The sequence below is a fragment of the Chiloscyllium plagiosum genome, unplaced genomic scaffold, assembly GCF_037043375.1.
Source record: "Chiloscyllium plagiosum isolate Xiang-an unplaced genomic scaffold, Cpla_swu_hap1 HiC_scaffold_7, whole genome shotgun sequence".
Lineage (NCBI taxonomy): Eukaryota > Metazoa > Chordata > Chondrichthyes > Orectolobiformes > Hemiscylliidae > Chiloscyllium > Chiloscyllium plagiosum.
The window spans coordinates 2,719,576-2,739,778 of record NW_028270145.1 but is presented as its reverse complement, the minus strand read 5'-3'; the positions used below and the strand labels follow the sequence as shown (position 1 = coordinate 2,739,778).

Genomic DNA, 20,203 nt, shown 5'->3' with positions numbered 1-20,203 from the left:
CTTTTCATCAGAGCTGAACTGAAGTATGGAGGGGACAGCATTTATGCTATAGTTGGGGGTGGGGGGAAGAGGGGTGGCAGTGGGGGTGGTGGGGTATAGAGTGCTGGTGAAGAAAAGCTATTAACAGTTCAGATGAAGTAATCGGAATGTCTAAAGGGACCTGTGTTTCCTTGTTCATGAGTCACTAAAAGTTAGCATGCAAGTACAGCAAGCCATTAGGAAGATAAGTAGTATTTTGACTTGCATTGCAAGGGAATTTGACTATGAGAGTAAAGATGTCTTGTTACAGTTATACAAAACCTTGGTGAGACCTCATTTGGAGCATTGTGTGTTCTTTTGGTCCTCTTATTGAAGAATGAATATAATGTATTGGCATTGGAAGTTCACTGGATGAATCCCTGAGGTGGCAGAATTGTTTTATGAGGAGAGATTGAGGAAGCCGGGTCTGTATTCCATAGGAGCTTTGAGAAATGAGGGGTGACCTCATTGAAACTTGTAAAATTCTTACACGGTATTTTAGGTGGATGTAGATGTTTCCTCTGGATGATGAGTCTAAAACCAGGGACATGATCTCAGGATAAGGGGTATATCATTTAAGGCGAAGATAAAGAGAAATTTCTTCACTCAGAAGGTAATGAATCTTTGTAATTTTCTACCCCAGAAGGCTCTCGAGGCTCAATCATTGAACAGAAATCTGAAGATTCTGGAAACCAATTACATTAACGGATAAATGGATAATGCAAGAAAATGGTATTGATGGAGTTGATCAATCATGATCTACCTGAATGATAGAGCAGACTCACTGGACTAAAGTCCTACTTCTGTTCCTATTTTCCTATGACAAACCCATTGTCAGCTATACGAAGCCAGCTGCATTAAGTTATAGCTCTTAAATCTATCAAAGAATATATCTTAAAGCAAATCTATTCTAAGACATGGCCAGGTTACATTGGTTCACTGTATCCTTTACATTTGAGGTTAACTAAATTAAAAACTAGCACAATTTTAAGTGCAATTTGTGCCTTGGTCTTCAATTGCACTCAAAGCAGAAATGCCAAAGCAATGGACTGAATTTGCCAGGCACTGAATGTCATGGCAAGAAAGTTGGGAAATGTGCAAGATCAGCAGTGAGAAGCATGTGTCGAACAGTAAGATGAGATTCTCACTAGTGTATGGTGCTTAGCCTAATTGTTCCAGGCCTCTGATAAACCTCTATTGACTTTTAAAGGACAGACCCCTGAGACTAATCATGACCCTTCACTTCAGTAACTTTGGTGGACAACCCCAAATGATGACCGACCAGACCCCGACTGATCTCTGTGCAACTCCCCAATTAACTTAGAATTCATCTCCTGATTAGTTGCATATACTCCCATGCCCCCTCATACTCCCATTCCCATTTATCTTCAACAGCCAATCACACTGGTCCACAATGGAACACCCTCAGGATATCAATCTAACATTCATCTCTGTGCAATTCCCCAACTGACATAGAATTCTTCTCCTGACTGGTTGCATTGGATCTACAGGGTTAACTGTGGCCCACTCACTGGAGTGTAAATGTATGGACCGCCAAATCGTGATGCCCCAAACAGCAGAACAACTGTCCTCAACCCTCTGGGCTAATATGGGAGCCTGTCCTTGATTTAGTGTGCCACAACCCTGAGAGCATCTCCCTTGATTTGACTGATGATTTATCCCCTTAGACAATAAGGCATGGCAATTCAATTGTTACACATGCAGTGTTGTTTGCTATTGTACATACATGACACATGGTGTGAGATTGATATGGCATGGTGGCATACAATAACATATCCACCAGTTGGCCGATCACAAGTTGCCTCGACCTGCAACTGTGCTAAAAGGAGAAGCAATATAAAAATAGTGTAAGTCTTTAACCGCTAGTTGAGGGGACCAAAGTGCAAATAGGCAAGACGAGACAGAGATATTGCGAGCGTGAAAGTAGGCACAATATGAATGAATGCAAGGGAGAATACAAAGATCACTGAAGTGCAACCTGGTCCAATCCATGAGATGGATGCCTGTCCCTGTACACAAAGTATCTTTGCAGCAGCCATTCACAGAAGGTGCTGGGTGCACTCCAAAGTGCAGTTTGAGGTGCAGAATCATATTGTAAGTGGATTGGAGATGTGCCATGAGGCTGTGGTGAGGCTAGGATGCATCAGATCCCAAGGTCCATAGATGGATTGGCATGTGTGGATTCAGTGCCAATAGAATGTGCTGAGTTGTTGGTCGCTGATGGAGGATTGGAGCAAGTAACTATTCTGAATTGTATGTCAATAATTATTCATGTTAGTTTTCATCCAATGAGTGGGAGAATGAGACATTGCATATCAATGAGATGAGTTTAGCTAATAATGAAATGTTCATGTATGGTGATGCATGCAGGTAGACCTCGCACCGCTCACTGAGTGAGAATCTCATCTCACCATTTAACACTTGGTTGAAAAATACAATTTTTTGCTCCCAAGGTTGAGAGGGTCCTCACTGCACATTTCATGTGATTTTCTCAACTTTATCACATGGTCTGCATCATTCAGGGGCTAGGGAGAGGAAAACTTGGGATAGGCATTTTGGTGGCAGCTTGTTATGTGTCTGCTTTTATGCTGACAGGAAATTAAAATCAGGTTCACACCTATCAACTCCAACTCAGAAAAAAATGTTCTAAATGTTCTCGCCTATGTTAATTTGTTTTCTTGCCTGTGCTAATTTACATTGTAAATTAAAATTCAAACTCTAATGCCAATCAGCTAAAAACTGTTGCAATGCCTTGGGAATGATCTCACTGCAGACAACAATTTAAAACTGCTACTATGGCAAGCCCATTATTTTTTTAAAATCAGGAAGAAATTTGAATGTGAATACATTGATATAATACACATGAAAAAAAAATGCCACCAAGGCATGGAATACAATTAATTTGTTCTTAGTTTGGATTCAAAATGATTCATCCTAATAAGGGCTCTTGACGAATCTAGTGGAATTTACACATCCGGTTTATGTTAACAATCAAAAATAGCACAATCACCACAAACGACCAGTGTTGCAAATCGTTTGTTTGATTTTTGGCAAACATGACAGGCAAACCTCTTTTATATGCTGGCCAACTGCTCAGCAGGACTGTGTCAATATTTATTTTTAAGCAATGTTTGGGATGTGGAGATCTCTGGCATAGCCAACACAAATTGCTTGTCCTGTTGTTGGCCTTGGGTTGGCAGTGATGGATCTGCTTCTTGAGCCATGGCAGATTAGAAGGGAAGGTGCTCAAACAATGTGGGAGTTCCAAGACATTGATGAAACAACGATGAAGGACATTGATTGCAAGCTAGATTTTTGTGTTGGGCTCAGAAAATGTGAGTCAGCATATTTTCCATGTTCAGACAGCCGAAACTGTCATTTCTGCTCATATCCACCATTTTTATCTCTGTTGGAGACATGAGGTGGGGTGTGCTGGAGAAGTACAGATGAGTTGTTTAGAAGAGCGTCTTCGATTTGCTGAGATATTGCATTTCTCCAACCTAGTTCTTACCCTCCAACTCTAAATCCTCATCCACGCTCAAGCCCCCTAATATTTCCATGCGCCCTTCACTTCCACTCCTCATTCTGCTGCAAACCCCCTTACCTAAAAAGTAATCCTCATACTCCCCATGTCCTTCAATACCTTCTCTTATTCCCCTCAATTTCCCTCTTCCACCCCAAGTCCCCATATACCACCTTCATTATCCCTCACATTCCTCATGCCCGCACATATTCCCATGTCCCTTCATAGTCTCATTCCCCATTTATCTTCAACAGCCAATCACACTGGTCCACTATGGGAAGCCCTCAGAATAACAATCTAATAGAGCTGTCACACTAAAAGACATGTTTATTCCTAGCTGTTGTTACTATTGTACAAATCAGGCTGTAGACTGAAATCTGGATTAAAACATCATGGTTTGTTTTGCTTTGATTTTAACAAGGTGGTCTTTCATTGAAATATAAGCTCACAATATTGCAGATATGTTTAAACAATAAAACAGAATCTTTTTAGCCAAAATGGCCTGTTTCCACACTATAGGGATTCTATGATTCTATGAAAATGAATTAAGACAAAATAGAAGAAACTAAACTATTTATTTACAATGCAAAATCAAAGAGTTTTAAGCGCAGTGAAGAAGTAGAATCCCTTTAATCCCAAAACACTCATTTACAAATTCTAAAAAAAACCCCTTGTACACCACCCGTAAACTTTGGTTTTATTATACTCAGACAAGAGAAGAAATCTTTTCCTAACACCTCATATGCTGAAGGCAAACATGATGGGAAATATTGAAAGCTTCTTCCTGGAGGAATCATACATCTGAGCTTAAACATGCTCAGCCTTCAAGTTATATCCCCAGCATTTTAACCCAACACTTCTGTTTTGGTACTCTGACTAACTTCTTCCTCTAAGGTCGTCTATTTTTACCATATTCTCCCATTCTCAGCAGCACTGTTCCATACAATCATCTTTATTCAAAGGTTTCACAGAACTGTGGAGTTGAAATTGTGGTGTTAGAACAGCACAGCAGGTCAGGCAGCATCCGAGGAGCAGGAGAGTCGACATTTCATGCATAAGCCCTTCATCAGGAGTGCAGTCCTCACTTTCACAGAACTGCTCAAAACAAAGTAAAATTGAAAGAAATTCTCTTTCTCGCTCGGTTATGGGGATTTCCCCAAGTTAAAAAAACCCTATATCTTAAGGTGAACAAAATCCCATTAGTGCGACTAAAGCACCTCTTAGAAACTGTTTTAAAATAAGTCACCACGGCTGCAGAAATACTTACGAGTTATTAACTTCAGACTCACAAAAAACCAACATATCACTAACTCAAAAGCCAAAACACAAACTTAAAATAATATACATCATTAAAATATATTCAGTGGTTCATACCATAGACACATCATACTTTAAAAACTCACATTGTTAGAACCCATTCAAAAAACTAAAGCTCCGCAAGTGGGCATCCTGCTGTCAAAGACAACTGTTTATTTATTTATAACATCAAAGAAAATTAATGCCTTAATAGGTTATTAGAACTGCAAAAAAATTGTGAAGCAGGCTGACTTATAAGAACTAGGAGTAGGCAATTCAGCCAAAAAAGCCAAATAATGGCAGATGCTGGAAATGCGGAAATCAGAAACAAAATCAGAAACTGCTGGAAACTCAGCTGGTCTGGAAACATCTGTGGAGAGAAAGCAGAGTTAATTTTTCAGGTCCTATGACCCTTCCTCAGAACTATTCAGAACTGTTCAGAAGGCAGGTCACTGGACCAAAAATATTAACTCTGGTTTCTCTCCATAGATGTTGCCACACCTGCAAAGGCAATTCAGCCCTTTGAGCCCACTCCACCATTTAATATGATCATGACTGATCTCATCTTGGCCTCATCTCCAATTTCCTGCATCTCTTCATAACCCTTCAACTAAATACTAATTAAAATTTGCCTGGCTCCTCCATAAATGTACTCAATATCTCAGCACTTACTGCATTCTGGGGTAGTGAATTCTGCAGATTCATAACCCATGAGAAAAGTAATTTCTCCTCATATCTGTTTTAAAGTTGTTACCCCTTATTCTAAAACTAAGACCTCTTGATATAAGACCATAGCATTTAAGAGGCATTTAGATGGGTATATGAATAGAAAGGATTTGGAGGGATATGGACCGGGTGCTGGCAGGTGGGACTAGGTTAGATTGGAATATCTGGTTGGCATGGACGGGTTGGACCGAAGGGTCTGTTTCCATGCAGTATATCTCTATGACTCTATATGACTTAGGAGCAGAAATTAGGCTACTCACCCCATTGAATGGCAGAGCAGACTCAATCGTGGCTGATAGGTTTCAAAACCCCCATGTTCCTGCTTTCTCCCCTTAACCCTTGGTTCCCTTGACAAACAAGAACCTATCTATCTTCGCCTTAAATATACGGAATGACCTGGCCTCCATAGCCTTCTGTGGCAGTGAATTCTATAGATTCACCACTCTCCGGCTAAAAACAATTTCTCCTTATCTCTGTTCTAAAAGATCTTCCCTTTATTCTAAGGCTGTGCTCTTGGGTAAAAGGTATTCCTGCTGTATTCCTGATGAAGAGCTTTTGCCCGAAACGTCGATTTTACTGCTCCTCGGATGCTGCCTGAACTGCTGTCCTTTTCTAGCACCACTCTAATCTGTGCTCTTGGGTGCTAGTCTCTCTGACCAAAGCCTTATACAGCCTCAGAAGTATATCTCTGCTTTTATATTCAAGTCCTCTCAAAACAAATGCCATCCTTGCATTTGCCTTCCTATAGATTATATTGATTAACCAATATGAGGCAGATTCTATCATCCTGGACTTTTCAAAATACAATCAGGCATTCATAATAGCCACAAAAGCAAATCCTGAGAATGTCAACAATGGAACAACTGAAACTAAGCAATCATATGTCCCTATTAAGCTTGACACAGTGTTTGATTTTCATTTCAAAGCAGACTGCAAGTCAATCAATGGAGTATAGTTGGTGCTTAGACTTTTTTAAACTTCAACAGCAGAGTTATTTGTTCGAAACTTAAGATCACTGAACATTTACATTTTAGTCCAAAACATTGTAGGAGAGTTCCCAATACATATTTCTACAATTTTGAAAGCTTTAATTATCTTTCCTATTGAAAAAAGTACTGTAACGTGTGTCAACATTTGCATAAAGAGGGTCTATTTAACAGTAAACTGCAATTAATCATTGTATTAAACCATGTCTATATTACTTTACAACATTTAATAAATACATTTGAATGTATCAAAATATGTAAAATCTCTCAGTTCATTTAACACATAACTGTTAAAATGTTGCAGATTTTCAAAGTTTGTGAGAAGATTTGTAGCTCGGGTGCTCGTTGCTGTGGTTCTGTTCGCCGAGCTGGAAGTTTTTGTTGCAAACATTTCGTCCCCTGTCTAGGTGACATCCTCAGTGCTTGGGAGCCTCCTGTGAAGCCCCAGAGCTTCACAGGAGGCTCCCAAGCACTGAGGATGTCACCTAGACAGGGGACGAAACGTTTGCAACAAAACCTTCCAGCTCGGCGAACAGAACCACAGCAATGTTGCAGATTTATTGGTAGGCTGCCCCCATTGGTCTCAAACTCTCAGGCCCAATAGTTTTTTTTAACCAAATTCCAAAATCCATTGCAACATTCAAAAATAATGCGAGGAAAGAAATGCAAATTTCCTGTGGTCCTTATAAAGGCAAACTGGACCTCAGGAGAGGTGTGTGAGCATTCAAGCTCAATGCCTGCCCAACCTGATAAAAAGTCACACAAAGATAATGTGGGGTCAGAAAGAAACATCAAATAGGAATTTGCAGTCAAAAATCTTAATTCTTTTTATATTCTCAATCTAATTTCTGTTTCCACTGAGAACTGAAGATCCAACCTGTATGTTTAGTTCATGATAGCTCGTTTTCAGTCACATTAGAGTTGATGATGCACATATGTACTCGCAATCCTCGAAAAAAAAACACTTTAAAAAACAAGGTTTAGGTTTATGAACAGCCCTAATTACTGCATCCTGTGTCCTGACACCAACTGTCTCTATTACCTAATGCATTAATCATATTGAACCTTTCCCTGTTTCCCTATCTCTGAACCAAAACCTTTGCAAGCACAAAGGCACCTGGCTTTGATTCAATTTCATTGGACAACATCACTTGATTGATAAAGGATCTTGGCCAACACTCTTCCCATCACACATCTGACCAGAAATCTCTCAGCTTTGGCACGTGTTGCGAGGATTTGCAGGTTGACACTCAACCTGTTTGGCCAAATCATTAATGCACTTCCCTTGGTCATCAAGTCATAGATGGAGTCTCAAACTAGAATTTTTGGCTCAAAGGCATGAATTGTGCTTCAAGACTTACACAGTAAGGGTCAAAGATATTAGACAATCACCACGAAATCCAATGGTGAATTCATTAGGAACTGCACTACCAAGAAAGTAGTTAGAATCTTTTGCTGCAAAGAATATTTAAGATGAGTGCTATAATTAGTTTGATGGGGAAGCTTGATAAGCACATGAAGCTGAATGCCTGCTCTTTGCTGTAAATTCCATACAATTTAAGATAAAATCTAGAAACTACAGATGGAAAGAATGTTTGAACCTCTATCTGTAGCTCCAAATTACAACATGCATGCAAAATAAACATGATGTGACAGCAACTTGGACATCTTGGGTTGATTTTAATTTTTTTTTGTTTAAATGGGAGTTGTTTTGAGTTTTTTGCAACGTTTCTCATTTCAAGGCCTAGCAATATTATTCACAGTATCTAGGCCCAAGACTCTAGCATACCTTCCATAAATGTCTCCACCTTTGCATTTCACTTTTATCCTTTAAAATACCCCAATGAGTTCGCCTCTGATCAAACTTTTGACCATCTAAACTAATTTTTCTTGAGACTTGGTATGGTAGCTTTGTGTTATAATGCTCCTGTAGAGAGTCATGTTATGTTAAAGGTGTCATATTAGTCTAATTTTTTTGTCTACTGTATCAAGCTCTTTCATATTTATCAGATTATCACAATGATCTATCAGACCATCTCGTTGTCTATTTTTGGAGAAACCATTCAGTCTATTCAATTTCTCTTGATCATGATAACTTTCAGTCTGGTATCATTCTTCACAGTCCTTTTTAGTTTGGCACTTCTCCATTCCCTCCATATTCTTTCTGTGGCATGGAGACTAGAAAAGGGTACAAATTCAATAAATTGACCCCCAACTAACTTTATGCAATTACCCTGACTGGTTTAGCAACTAACTTTCCAGCCTGAGACAATGGGCACAATATACACAGGTAATGGAAAGGAATCATTTGTAAAATGATTTCTGAAATAGCTTCACTTAGGACGCTATCCTGTCACCAAATCACTCTTTATTTACACGTGCATGTACTTGACACTAGTCTGGCTTCTTCAGAGCCAGCTGTCAGAGTGAACAGAACCTCTGACACTCCTCTTTATTTTTTTTTCTTTTTTCTTGGAGAGTCCTTGCACACACATACACTCAAATTAGGCAAACACCCGGGTGGCCAGTGACAAACACTGCCCTTCACATCAAAGGGCAGTGCTGTGTGATCAAAACAGTGAAGGGGAGGGTAGGGACTAAATCAAAATAGAGTTGGAGGGAAGACACTCCTCTTTATATCTGTCAGCTAGAGCTTCCTGATTGGACCTAGTTAACAGCCCTAATCAGGGAACTCATATTCCATAAGGTCCACCTGGCTGATGTCATTACAGTCACTACATCCTGCCCCATCTAAGTCCAGGGATGTAGGCTTGTTCCTTTTCTTGCAAACTCTCCTGGGTCATTTTCATACCGGGTCTGGTTCCTCTGAATCAGCCTCAGATATGGGTGGCATGTACCTGACTGTAGCCTGCCTCTTCCGCCCGGAGTGTCTCAGAAGAAATTCAACTTCTTCTTCAGGTGGTAAAGGCACCAAGGTGGTGACATCCACCATGTCCATCTCAGACTCAGAGATTTCTTTGACACTAGACAAAGGGGGAGAAGCAATGGGTTCTGACAGCCTTTCCAGATACTCTGTCAGAAGTATGTTTTGTTCCTGACCTGTTTGTGAGTTTGCAGCTTTCATGCGATCCGTGTGTTTGTTCAGGACTGCCTCACCTACCCGAACTTTGTACATCACGAGAGCTGGCCTCATGTCAAGCATGCCTCTTACCCATGTAAGGCCACTTCCTTGGTTTCAGCACCAAACTTCATCCCCTGAAGTAAACAGTCTCCCTCGCTTCGAGGATCTTGTATCCAGCATTGGTGTTCCTGATACCATTTCACCCACCCCCCAATGTCTAGGAAGATCAGATTTAACCTGACGTGCAGTTTTCTCCCCATTAGTTGCTCTACTGGAGCTTTTCCTGAAATTGTATGAGAGGTGTTCCAATAATTAAGTAGGAACTGGGTTAGTTTGAAATCAAGTGAAGCTGAATGCTGTTTATTTAAGCCTCCCTTCAAATTTTAGACTGCTCTTTCCACCAGACTATTGGACAATGGATGATATGGAGCTTTCCTTATATGCCACATGCCATTCGACTTTAGGAAATATTTGAATTCCCTGTTGGTAAATGATGGCTTGCACTTCTGGGAGCCAGTGTAGTGTAAAAGATGCTCACAGCTTTTCTAGCATTGTCATGTGTATGACAAATGTCCAACCACTTTGAGTGAGCATCTGTAATGACTAAGAACATTGAGCCCATGATAGGGCTGGCATAGTCGATGTCCAAATGCGTCCAGGATTTACCGACTATTCCCAATGGTGGTAATTTTTGTCCTTGTTGGCACTTTGGCCACTGCCCCACCAACACAGCTATGTCTGCAATCGAACCTGGCCACCAGACATATCTTCTTACCAACATCTTCATTTTGGAAACCCATGGACTACCCTGGTAGAATTCAGCCACTGACTGGCAGTGACCTTTGCTTGGGACAATCACCTTTACGCCCCATAATAAAATGCTATCCTCTACGATGACCTGGTCTAACCGGGTCCAGATATATGTCAATTCTGGTTGTGATGGCCCATTTGTTTCTCCCATCACCACCTGCTGTTTCAGTGTTGCCAGGACAGGATCTTATTGCACAGTCTGATGTTGTCAGCAGTGACTGGATAGATGTCCCAAACATTTAAAACCAGAATGGACTCTTCCAATGGCAGCACCACCAGTAGTGTATCTGCCAGCGGGAGGCAGCTCGAGGCACCTGCATTTGCTATTTTGCCTCCCACACAATGTTCCAACTTGTAATTATACGCACTCAGAATGAGAGACCACTGCTGAAATTGACCTGAAGCTATAGGCAACACGGCCTTATCCTCTTTGAACAGCCCTGCAAGGGTTTGCAGTCCGTTATATTAAAATTTTACATCTGTAAAGGTATTTAGATTAGATTAGATTAGATTAGATTAGATTACCTACAGTGTGGAAACATGCCCTTCGGCCCAACAAGTCCACACAGACCCTCCGAAGAGTAACCCACCCAGACCCATTCCCCTACATTTACCCCTGACTAATCCATCTTAAACTACGGACAATGTAGCATAGCCAATTCACCTAACCTGCACATCTTTGGACTGTGGGAGGAAACCGGAGTATTAACAGAACTTTCTCATACCAAAGATAACTGCTAGACCTTCCTTCTCTACCTGGGTGTTTTTGTGCTCTGTGTCAGCCAAAATCCAGGAAGCATACACTATTGGGAATTCCTCTCCTTTGGGCCATCTGTGAGCCACCACTCTGATATCTTACTGGGAGACATCGCACATCAGCACCAGATTTACTTGAGATCATAGTGTGCTTGACGATGACAGCTGCTTCTTCACTTCCCTAAAGACTAGGTCTTGGCTATGAGACAAACTTGACTATAATACATTCACTTGTCTCATCGTTAATGTATTGTGTAATTAAGTCATTAATATATACTGTAAATAATTGTGGCCCCAGTACTGATCTCTACTGCAATCCACTAGTTACCGTCTACCATCCTGAAAATGCCACCTTTCCCAACTCTCTGACTTCAATAGTTAGTCAATCTGCTATCCATGCTAATAGAATATCTGCAACACCATGAGTTCTTGTCTTATTAAGTAGCTTAACATGTGCTTCTGGAAATCCAAATATATTACATTCTGTACTTCCTTTTATCAATCCTGCTTGCCACCTACTCAAAGAATTCCAATAAAGTTGTCAGGAATGATTTCCCCTTCATGATGCCATGCTGACTCTGCTTGATCATATTAAATGCACTGCTACTGTATTACATCCTTTAGAATAGGCACTGACATTTTCCTAATACTGTAAGTGATGTTAAACTAATTGGCCTACAGTTACCTGCATTTTGCCTCTTTTTCTTTGTAAATAAAGGTGTTCTATTGACAATTTTCCAATCCTCTGGGACTGTTCCAGAACCTAAAGTTCTTGGGAGATTATCACCACCTCTGTAGCTACTGCCTCTCTCTCTTAGGGTGCATCCAATCAGGTCCAGTTGACTGATTGGTCTTTAGCTCCATTGGTTTGCCAAGCACTTTTATACTCCTGATAGTTATCTTATTTATTTCCTTTCCTCCTTTTGCCTTTTGATTGTTTAGTAATTTTGGAATGCAAGTAGTGTCTTTTACTATGAAGACTGATGCAAAGTATTACTTCAGTTCCTCTGCCATTTCCTGGTTCTCCATTGTTATTTCCTCAGTCTCATTCATAAGGGGCCTCTGTTTGCCTTGACTTCTATTTCTTTTTATATGTTCACAGAAGTTCTTGCTGTCTGTATTAATATTACTTACAAGTTTACTTTCAAAGTTTAATTTCTTCCTCGTTTGTTTTGGGTTGCATTTGTTGGTTTTTAAAAATTTCCCAATGCTCTGGGTTACCTCTAATCTTTGCCACATTGTGTTTTTTTTCAATTTCACGCTATCCTTAACTTCTCTGGTTAACCCACAGCTGGCTTATCCTTTCCTAGAATCCTTCTTCCTCACTGGAATATGTCTTTGCTGTGGAGCCATGAACTATTTTCTCAACTGCCTTTATTGCTAAACTCCTTTCCCAGGCCACCACCATCAGCTCTGCCTTTATTCCTTTGTAATTACCCATACAAGCTTAGCACAGTTGGTTCCGATCCAAGTTCCAACCTCTCAATTCTAAATTCTACCATTTTATGATCACTGTTTGTTCGGGATTTTCTTTTTAACTCTGACATCATTTATTAAACCTTTATTCTTACACATCACTAAATCCAAAATAACCTGATTCCTGGTTGTATCCACAACATATTGTTTTGGAAAACTGTCCAGAATACACTCCAAGAATTGTTCTTCATGGTTTCCTCTACCCATCTGACTATCTCAATCTGCATGAAGGTTAAAGTCACCCATGATTAAGGTAATGTCTTCCTTACATGCTTTCATTATCTCCCAATTTATTTACTGTCCCACCGTATAGCTACTAGTGGGGAGCCAATAAACTACTCTTACCCAAATCTTCTTTCCATTTTTATTTCTTATCGCCACCCATATGGATTTGATATCTTTCTCGGTATCATGCTTATTTTCCATCCCATACCAAGAATGCTATCGCACCAACCTTTCCTTCCTGCCTGTCCATTCAGAAAGTCACATACTCTTGAATATTTAGTTCTTGGCTTTGATTTTTAACTATATTGTAGTAATGCCGTCAACCTGGACTTGTGGCATTTACTTTGTTCATGCTGCTTTAATTTGTGCAGGAAATGTACTGGGCAAGCGGCAGGAGTGGGCCTACTTGTGATTACCATTCAAGTTGAATGTCCAGCTAGCACTGACTGTAAAGGCCACACACAAATGATTGTCATTTCAGCAAAGGTAATTATTGTGCCACGTTCCTATCCCCTACCCCCACCCCCACAAAAATACCCGCAGCGTCAACATCTATTGGAGAGAAGGGCTGCAGAGAAAATGAGGGTGTTGTGTTAATTGATGTTCTTGCTAACATGACATATGTCATTTCCAGCCACTCTCCTACATCAACGAAGGAAAATACTTCTAACATATGTGTCACATAAAATTATAATTTGAGGGTACATGAAGCACATTCTAACCACACAACGTGAATGTCAGGACTCTGCGGCGTCTGCTGTGTAGGCGGTCACTAAACCGGCTTACACTGCAGCGACGGTGGTGGAGAGGGGAGGGAGGTGGGATGCAGAATCTGTGCTGGGCTACACACTGAGCAGCAAGCAGCACCAGGAGATAGCAGCTAAAGTGACTTCGAGCATATTCTCCATTGCAGGGGGCAAGAAACTCAGACGAAACGGAAACAGCCCTGGTGAGAATCTGCGTCCTCCAGGTTATTTTCCGCGCTGATGCGACTTTTTGAGGTTTTCTGTCCGCTATTCGGACCCCGCCCTCAATACTCCGCCACACGAAAGAACCCCAAAATGCACCCGAGAGGGAAAGCATAGGCTGGCGAAAAGAGAAAGACCGCCTGTCGCACTGATACTTTTTCTCTAAGCTAAGTACCGTAGTTCTGGATCTCCAAGGTTGCCCATTCGAGCATATTAGGCCAAGAACATTCACCCCTCACTTCCTGCCCACATTTTCGGGTCTCCCAGCGAACAACGCCAGTGGCCACATACAAGCTGCTGGATCAGATTACCTTGAATGGTCCGGCACTCAGATGCCCGCTCAGACAGCAGCTCAGGAGGTCATTCTCTGAACAGTGGGTGCGGTGATTGCACAGTCAGCAGCAGCGAGCACAACACCAGCAGCTGAAATGACCCGATCCGCGGAAAGGGAGCACAGATGAAGCGATAGGTCTCGCTGACAGTAACACAGTCACAACTCAGCGTCTGTGGCTCGTTGTGATGGATGAGCCGAGGTCGCTTTGCAAAACCACCGGCTGTTCGCATGCAATTCTCGAGTATTCAGCGCAACGAAACTGCCACCCAGAGGGTGAGGTGTGAACACCATCCTCACCCTGTAAATTGCGCTAAAGAATCCACCAATACAGGTATTCCCCATTAAAAGTCGGGAGTGTGGTGCGGGAAAAGCACAGCAGGAGTGGGAGGTCAGGCAGCATCAAGGGCTTATGCCCGAGCTTCGATTCTCCTGCTCCTCGGATGCTGGAAAAGCACAGCAGGTCAGGCAGCATCCGAGGAGCAGGAGAATCGAAGCTCGGGCATAAGCCCTTGATGCTGCCTGACCTTCCACTCCTGCTGTGCTTTTCCAGCACCACACTCCCGACTCTGATCTCCAGCATCTGCAGTCCTCACTTTCTCCCATTAAAAGTTGCACCTTTCAGGTTTTTTTCTGTTTTGCTCATTACTTTTAAAGTGTTCTCAATAACATTAACAGCAAAATACAGAGAGACAAAACGAGGTAACTCCAGGCGAGTTAACATCTGTTATTAAGGAAATATTATAATCTATTATAAAGGATGTAATAGTAGAGCTTTTAGAAATACATTATGTGATCAAACGAAAGTTAGCATGGTTTAATGAAGGGGAAATCAGAATTGACAAATTTGCTAGAAGTCTTTGAATGGGTACGAGCAGGATAGGTAAAGGGGAAGAAGAGCATGTAATAATATATTTAGATTTCTAGAAGGCATTTGATAAAGTATCACACATTAGGCTACTTAAGAAGTGCCCTTGTGTTATGGTAGCATACTGGCATGGATAGTGGATTGGCTAACTAACAGAACACAGAAACTTGGAATAAGGGAGCTCATCTCTTCCTACCTCTACACCGTCCTGTCCCCCTTAGTCCAGGAACTCCCCACCTACATTCGTGACACCACCCATGCGCTTCTCCTCCAAGATTTTTGTTTCCCTGGCCGCAAATGCCTCATCTTCACCATGGACATCAAGTTTCTGTACACATCGATCTGCCACAACGAAGGTCTCCAAGCCCTCCGTTTCTTCCTCTCACACCGTCCCAACCAATACCCTTCCAGTGACACCCTCATCCGCCCGGCTGAACTGGTCCTCACCCTCAACAACCTCTCCTTCCAATCCTCTCACTTTCTCCAAACCAAAGGAAACAGTCATGGACACCCACATGGGATCCAGCTATGCCTGCCTGTTTGTCAGATATGTGATTCCTGAAGAAGGGCTTATGCCCGAAACGTCGATTCTCCTGTTCCCTGGATGCTGCCTGACCTGCTGCGCTTTTCCAGCAACACATTTTCAGCTCTGATCTCCAGCATCTGCAGACCTCACTTTCTCCTCAAAGATATGTGGAACAGTCCATCTTCTGCAATTACACCGGCACCACCACCTACCTGTTTCTCTGCTGCATCAATGACTGTATTGGCGCTGCTTCGTGCTCCCACAAGGAGGTTGAACAGTTCATCAACTTTATCAACACCATCCACCATGACCTCAAATTTGCCTGGAACATCTCAGACACCTCCCTCCCCTTCCTGCACCTCTCCATCACTGTCTCTGGCGACCAACTAAGCACAGACATATACTACATGCCCACCGACTTCCACAGCTACCTAGACTACAACTCCTTCCACCCTACCTCCTGTAAAAATACCATCCCTTATTCCCAATTCCTCTGCCTCCGCCGCATCTGTTCCCAGGATGACCAATTGCACCTCAGTAAGTCCCAGATGGCCTCCTTCTTCCAGGATCACAACTTCCCTTCCCATGTGGTTGAGGACACCCTCCAGAGCATCTCCTCCACTTCATGCACCACCACCCCTGAACCCTACCCCTCCCAATGCAACAAGGACAGAACCCCCATGGTCCTCATCTTCCACCCCATTAACCTCCGCATACAACGCATCATCCTCTGCCACTTCCACCACCTCCAAATGGACCCCACCACCAGAAATATATTTCCCTCCCCACTCCTATCAGCGTTCCGAAAAGACAATTCCCTCCCTCATCAGGTCCACCCCGCCCTCCTGGCACCTTTCCCTGCCAATGCAGGAAGTGCAAAACCTGTGCCTACACCACTCCCATCACCTCTGTCCAATGCCCCAAGGAATCCGTCCACATCCATCAGAAATTTACCTGTACCTCTACCAATGTCATGTACTGCATCCGTTGCGCCTGGTGTGGTCTCCTCTACACTGGGGAGACAGGACACCTTCTTGCGGATTGTTTCAGAGAATACCTCTGAATCCTGATGAAGGGCTTTTGCCTGAAACATCGATTCTCCTGCTCCTCGGATACTGCCTGACCTGCTACGCTTTTCCAGCACCACACTATTGACTCTGAGCTCCAGCATCTGCAGTTCTCTCTTTCTCCCATACGGGAGGCATTTTCAGGAATGGCAACCTGTAACTTCTGGAGTGCTGCAGGGATCAATGCTGGGGCCACAATATATGTTAATGTCTTGGATGTGAATGTACTATTGCTAATGACAATTTGCAGATGACACAAAAATAAATGGGAAGGGAAATGCTGAGGATGACACAAAGGGTCTACAAAGGGTCTGCAGCAGTTTATAGAGAGGTTAAGCAAGTGGTCACAAACATGGCAGATGGAATATAATGTGGGAAAATGTGAGATTATGCACTTTGGCTGGGCGAATTGAGGAGCTGAATATTATTTAAGTGGATCAAGACTGACAAGCTGTAGCAAACATGGATATGAGTCTCTATGTGTAAATCATAAAGAAAATGAGCATCCAATTTTAACAGGCTATAGGGAAGGCAAATGGAATGTTGGTCTTTATTTCAAAGGTATGGAGTATAAAAATGGGGAAGCCTTGATAAAACTAGGCAGTATTCAGACCATAGCTGATATACAGTGAAATGCTGCTTTGGTTCTCTTGAATTGATATACTTTAACTGGAAGCAGTCCAGAGATGGTTCACTGGGTTGATCCTGGGTATGGAGGGATTATCTAAGTTGAGTAGTTTGACCATAAGTCCGTAAGAAATAGGAAATAGGAACAGCAGTGGGCCATTCGGCCCCTCAAGCCTAGTCTTCTATTTAACAAAATAATTGCTGATCAAACACTCTTAGAGTCATAGAGATGTACAGCACGGAAACAGACCCTTCAGTCCAACTCATCCATGCTGACCAAATATCCTAACCTAATCTAGTCCCACTTTCCAGCATTTGGCCCACATCCCTCTAAACCCTTCCTATTCATATACCCATCCAGATGCCTTTTAAATGCTGTAATTGTACGTGCCTGCCTCTTCCTCATGACCATTGATCCCTCTACCAATCAAGACTACTATTTATCTCAGCCTTAAATATATGTAATGACTCTGCCCCCACAGCTTTCTGTGTTACGGAGTTCTAAAGATTCACAACCTTCTGAGGGAAGAAATTCTTCCACATCTCAGTCTGAAATTGGCACCCTTTTGTTGTTTGAGACTAAACCCTCTGATCCTAGACTCCCCCATGAGAGGAACCATTTTCTCAGCATTTACCCTAACAAGCCAATCAAGACAAAATCATTTTGTATTACAATACCTCTTTATTCTTGCACTCTAAACCCCTAGCAATAAAATTCAACATGCCATTTATCTTTCATATTGCTTGTTTTACTTGCATGCTAACATTCTGTGTTCCTAGAATAAGTACACTCATATCTCTTTGAACATCAGTAGTTCTAAGTTTCACACCTTTAAAAAAAAGCAGAAGTAATCATATGTGTTGTTTAAGGATACAATGTCCTGAAAGAAATGACAAATTCTAGCAATTTTATTGTACAAATCAAAAGTCTCTATTCTGGATATCCATACATACAATTCAACATCTATAATGCAGCTGATCCTTCCATTATTAAGGGGGTCTATTAACCTCCTTTATGGCTAGTAAGAGAAGTGCTGTTTTACTGGTTCAAGATCAATTTTCAACACACAGCACTTAACATATTTTATTTAGGTTTCTTGTTCATTTAATTCTTAAGAAGAGGCATCACCTTTTTGTTGGATAAAAAAACATCATGTAAAAACTTAAGATTGAAACATAACCATCCTATGTAGTAATTCTGATTTTTCGGGGACTTGTCTCAATGGATATAGCTGCGCATATGTAGATTCCTAACATAAATGTGTGAAATAAAGGGACAATACAGTTTTTTCATGCATATGAAAAGAAAGAAATTCTCAAATTTGTGACTTTGTTTATTCTAAATTTTATATTCTTGTATTCCTCCTTTCATAAACCATGAAACAGCATTTCTCAATGCTAGCTACAACGAATCTTAATAAACCTTCACAAGCCTCAGGTAAGTCAACAAATTGCAGAGACCATGAACAGAGTTTTCCACTGTCTTGATTGGCATGGGTAATAGTAAGAAACTTGGGAAAATTTGGCAAGATGTTAGAAAATTTAAAATCGTGATGTTGAGAAAATATTTTCAATTTTCTACTTAAGGTTTAAACGGTGACTTCAGAATTTCATTATTAAATGGCACCTTTCTTATTCTTATGCATCAGCATCTCATTATTAGCCGAAACCATCTCATTTACATGTCACTTCCAATTCTCCTCTCTTTCCCCAAGAAAGGCAATGCCATTTCCTGACATAATGTCAATGCAGCAGCCTGCTTGCAGCATTTTGCTGCTTGTTTTCTGGGCATTCAGCCAACTCTGTCTTCACCACATATCCCTGCCTTCTCCATAAACACTATCCTCCTCCAAGCAAGTTGACACAGGTAAACCACCTGCCTCGCCTACATTATTATGCCTTCTCTAGAACCAACTCAGATTACGTCAGCGCTTCAGGGCTTCAATGTGGAGTTCATGGATAGCCACAACTTGTAGGCTTCTATTAGATCGCTTTGTACACGGAGCCACACAAGCATCTACACAGTCTGTATTGTATGGCTGTTCATTTCTTAGTGTTCATTCACTCAATGCTGGCTGTTGCCAGCCTCTGTGGCTTGCATTGCATTTTAGCACAGAGAAGAGGTAGCCAACTTGTTACAGTTTGGAACACTGAATCATCATGGTCGTAGACATGTTGCTGCATGGCACTGTCCTACGTCAGTGTCATATCTATAGCATGTGTCAGCAGCTTAAATGGCAAACACATGTGCATCAACCAAATGGCCAAGTGAAAAGACAAAGGCGACCCATTCCCAGTGGAGTCAAAGCAGAATACAGTCAGATAGGATGTACCACTACAATCCATCAAGGAGCTGGTCTGATTCCATGGGTTAGACCATGGTGAGTCAGGTGCTTGATCTTACCAGAGTCCAGGCACTCTGTCTTTCAGCCTATGTTTAAGTCCTGCAGATCAAATGCAACCAGTCCATGATTTATAGGTACTTCAGTCAGGGTACTGTGAAGACTTCATTTTAGGGACTGGCTGTTCTCCGTTAGGGCTGTGCACGCAAGTTATTCCAGAGGATGGACCATTATTGGAGTGGATTGCTAAGGAAATTATTACGCTTGAAGGGGGGCCATGCATAAGACAAGTGAGAAAATTATATGTGTAAGAGGGATGTGTATGTTGAAATTAGGAATGAATTAATGTAGTATTAATGGAAAAGCATGCAGCATAGTAGAATGAAAATTACTAGGTTAATTATCCATGGAAGTCTCTCTATCTGTACATGAGTGACCATGCTGTTCTCTGGGCCAACCTAGTATTCTTTCCTCATGTGACATGAGGACTTAGCTCCGCACCACCCACCCCAAAAAAAAAATAAAGCCAATCTTGGCCCTCTTGGCCTGGTTGTG

The 20,203-nt window shown here is 41.7% G+C and overlaps 1 protein-coding gene across 1 annotated transcript in view; it reads right to left on the bottom strand.

The window, feature by feature from the left end:
* The window catches only part of LOC122551251 (inositol polyphosphate 1-phosphatase-like), a 74,548-nt gene extending 59,956 nt beyond the window's left edge, over nucleotides 1-14,592 (bottom strand). Inside the window, exon 1 of the mRNA XM_043692863.2 lies at nucleotides 14,199-14,592. The gene's annotated coding sequence lies outside the window, so the exon portion shown is untranslated. The remainder of the gene's footprint in view (nucleotides 1-14,198) is intronic.
* Between the last annotated feature and the right edge of the window lie 5,611 nt (nucleotides 14,593-20,203).